The sequence below is a fragment of the Macaca nemestrina genome, chromosome 4 (assembly GCF_043159975.1).
Source record: "Macaca nemestrina isolate mMacNem1 chromosome 4, mMacNem.hap1, whole genome shotgun sequence".
NCBI lineage: Eukaryota > Metazoa > Chordata > Mammalia > Primates > Cercopithecidae > Macaca > Macaca nemestrina.
In genome coordinates this window covers 50365838-50368703 of record NC_092128.1, presented here as the reverse complement: position 1 = coordinate 50368703, position 2866 = coordinate 50365838, and the positions used below count along the sequence as shown (strand labels likewise).

General features: G+C 45.9%; 1 pseudogene; it reads right to left on the bottom strand.

Annotated features, from left to right (window-relative positions):
* Window positions 1–1098: 1098 nt before the first annotated feature.
* On the bottom strand, window positions 1099–2192 carry LOC139362526 (uncharacterized; annotated as a pseudogene).
* Between the last annotated feature and the right edge of the window lie 674 nt (window positions 2193–2866).

The following is a 2866-nucleotide window of genomic DNA, read 5'->3' as shown; positions in this document are numbered from 1 at the left end:
CTTCCTCTAGTATTTGGGAAAGCAGAGTATAAGGGTTAGGTATAGCTGGGTATAGAGGGACAATGGCCTCATTGATAATCCTGAGATTTTGCACTAACCTCCCCTGTCCATTGGGTTTCTGTACTCCTAAAATTGGAGTATTGCAGGGGCTACTGCATGGTTTTACTAGGCCTTGGGGTTTTAGGTCCTTAACAATCTTTTGGAGTCCTTGTTGGGCCTCGGGTCTAAGGGGGTACTGCCTTTGGTAGGGAAAGGAGGAGGAATCCTTTAGTTTAACTTGAATGGGACGGGCATTCTTCGCTCATCCATGTTATCTTTCTGTTGCCCAGACTTCAGGATTAATTTCTTCCTCAAGCAGGGGACAACAACGTATGTTCCTTCTCCTATGTTCAGGTGTATTATGGCCCCTGCTTTTGCTAGAATGTCTCTCCCTAACAAGGGAGTGGGGCTTTCAGGAATAATTAGAAAAGCATGTGAAAAGAGTAAAGTTCCCCAGTCACAACTTAGTGACTGGGAGAAGTATCTAGCGACTGGCTGTCTTAGGAGCCCTCGGGTAGTGACAGATCTGGAGGACAGTTGTCCAGGACAGGAGAGTAAGACTGAGAAGGCCGTGCCAGTGTCCAGGAGACAGTTAACCTCCTGGCCCTCAATGGTCAATCATACCCGGGGCTCTGTGAGGGTGATGGCATGGGCTGGCGCTTGCCCTGGGCACCCTCAGTCCTGCCGCTGGATCATCTGATTAGTGGCTTCTGACTCAGAAGAACTTCGTCCCCTGGGGCGGTGGGCCTTCCAGTGATTCCCTTGACATAAGGGGCATGGACGAGGGGGCTGCTTATTTCTACTTGGACAATCTTTTATAAAGTGTCCTTGTAGACCACACTGGAAGCAAGCCTTATTAGGCATTCGATTTGCCCAGCTTTTCCCTTTTCCAGAGCCTCCAAAGTCCACTTGCCTGAGGGCCATGACTAAAGCAGTGACCTGTGGTTTTTTTTTTTTTTTTTTAATCCTGTTTGTCCTGTTCTGTCTGCTCTTCCTGATCTCTATTATAAAACACTGAGGTTGCCAAGTTCAATAGAGTTTCTAAGTTTTGCTCCAGGTCTAAGGTGGATTTTGAATTTTTTTTCTAATGTCTTCAGCTGACTCAGTGATAAACTTATGCTTTAAGATTAGTTGGCCTTCAATAGAGTCAGGTGACAGAGAGGTATGCTTTCTCAATGCCTCCCTTAATCTCTCCAGAAAGGCAGTAGGATTTTCTTCCCTTCCCTGTGTTACAGTGGACATCATTGAATAATTCATAGGTTTCTTCCTAGTTTTCCTTAGTCCTTCTGGCACGCGAGTTAGCATATGTCTGCAGCACCAATCTCCATGTACTGATTCTGTGTTCCAGTGAGGGCCTACACTGGGAACTGCCTGCTGGCCTGTGGAGAATCGTTCTCTTTCCTCTGTTGTCATCCTATCATTGACCTGACTGAGATACCAGAGATCGCAAAACTCTCGGGCTACAGTTATGGTGGCACTTCTCTCATTTGGGGTTAGTGTACGATTTAGCAGTAACAATATATCTCTCCATGTCAGATCAAAGGATTGTCCTAAACCTTGTAAAACATTGATGTAGCCATCAGGGTTATCTGAGAATTTATCTAGGTTTATTTTAATTTGCTTTAAGTCTGAGAGAGTAAAATGTACATGCACTCTGGCTGGGCTAAATTCTCCTTCTCCCACTGCTTGGAGGGGGCATAATCGGGGAATATTGGCACTCTTTGGTTCATTGTTCACCCCTTTGTCTATCTCCTTTTGGATCATTTGAGTTGAAGGGAGGTCCTTATTAGTTGGGGAAGTAATCGGGGACACCAGGGTAGGGAGGTAGACTCTGAGTGCTTCCTGTAGGGCATAAATCACACTTTTTACATAATTTCGAGTTGTCTCTTAATGAAAATAAAGTTTGTACATATGGCACTTCACTCCATTTTCGTTCTTTTCTACCAAAGAGGTCTAACTGTCAGATGGTGTTATAATTTATACTTCCTTCAGGAGGCCCGGTCTCTCCCTCCCCCTTGAAGAGGATATCGTGGCCAGGCGGTACTGCAGAAGAATGTAAGTCATTTCTTTCTTAGCGTCTGAGGGTCAAATTGGTCCCAGTTCTCCAGAATATATCTTAGGGGCATTTTTGCCTTGGGGGGAACACTTCCCATCACTTTGGAGGTCCCTTCATGGTCTCCAAATGTTACCAGGGGGTCCTTGCTCCCAGAGCTCCCAAGATGGTGGCAGGCCACTTCCAAGATGGTGGTAAGCCTCATGTTCTCTGACCTGGGGTTCTTGGCCTCATGGATTCCAAGCAATGGAATCTTGGGCCATATGGTGAGTGTTATAGCTCTATTAGAAGCTGTGGGTCACAGAAGAGAACCGTGGAACCCCGTGACTAGTGTTCAGCTCTATTAGGATGAACCCAGGCACTTAGCCATGCAGAAACAATGGCAAGCCTTTAGCCTGATCAGGAGCATCAGTGGGCGCCTTGCTGGATCAAGAACACAGCACACACCCTGCTGGATCTGGAGGGATGGAAGTCAGTGGCAGGTCTGTGATGGCGGCAAACAGCAGTGGTGAATGGCAAGTGAAAGCTCAGTTCAAGCTGTAACAAACATGGACCAGAAGAGAGTCCAGTTGCAAGATTTAATAGAGTGAAAACAGAGCTCCCATACAAAGGGAGGGGACCCAAAGATGGTAGCCCTACCTAAACTTACAAAGAAAAAAAAGAAAAGATCTAAATAGGCACAATCAGAAATGACAAGGGTGATACTACAACTAATCCAACAGAAATACAAAAGATCCTCAGAGACTATTATAAACAGCTCTGTGCGTACAAACT